This window comes from Propithecus coquereli, unplaced genomic scaffold (assembly GCF_000956105.1).
Source record: "Propithecus coquereli isolate 6110/MARCELLA unplaced genomic scaffold, Pcoq_1.0 Scaffold229, whole genome shotgun sequence".
In the NCBI taxonomy this organism is placed as follows: Eukaryota; Metazoa; Chordata; class Mammalia; order Primates; family Indriidae; genus Propithecus; species Propithecus coquereli.
The window spans coordinates 3,212,782-3,213,786 of NW_012147830.1; positions in this window are offsets into that span (position 1 = coordinate 3,212,782).

Sequence of the window (1,005 nt, forward strand, 5' to 3'; positions counted from 1 at the left end):
GTTTTGAGGAGCTTACTTTATATACAACTGGAATCTCTAAAAAGGAGGGTAAGAAAATATTTAAGGAAATAGTGGACAAATTCGTTTATGTTTGATGAAAACTACAACCCGTGGCAACCTGGCAGCTTGCTTGACTGTTGAACAGCTCCATAAGAGTGTGTCTTGGGCTACACATGGAAATAAGGTCTTACATGGAAATAAGGTGCCCTTGCAGACTATTCTGGGCTTATTGCCTTGTTTGAGAATATCTTCCCCTGTTTTGAGCTTGATGTGTACTTTGTTTTGCTTAAAATGTGTGTGTTATATGGCACCTGGCCAACATCCATTGCTATATCTGTTGCTGGCAGGGAGAAGATTGTCTTCCACCTGCAGCCCAAGAGGGTTGTGTGTGTAGACCATTGCCTTGTATTGGCTGCAGGACAAGACCTACTGGCCCTTGGGGACCAACACTCACTCTTGAAGCTGATCTTCTAGTATCTCTTCACTATGTGACTAAATCATTGTTTCACTTACTCCCTGTGTGAGTCATGCCTGTATTGGTGATCAAAATGCCTGCAAATGATGCAGTGAATTGACATCCTGAGACTGTTGCTTCTGGTGGTAGCCAACAGGTGTCACTTGCTCAACAAAACCCAACAGACCTAAGATGCTTAATGATCTGCAATCAAAGAAAGAAAGGAAGGAAGAAGAAAAAAGAAAGAAAGGCACACAGTGGAATTGCTTAAAGTGAATGACATAGAGAATATCTTGAAAACGGATGTGTTTTGGGGAAGAAGTGGATATTATTTTCAAAAAAATAAAAACAAGAGTGACTGCAGATTACCTGATGAATACAATACAAGCAAGAAAACAATGGAGCAAAATTAAAGTATTGAAAGTGCATATTTTTAACCTAAAAGGCCATGTCAAGCAAAATTGTTTTTTTTTTAAAAAAAGGTGAAATAAAGGCTTATTGGATGTAAAAAGGTAAGCAAGAATGAGAATCAGTGACATACTCCATAACAA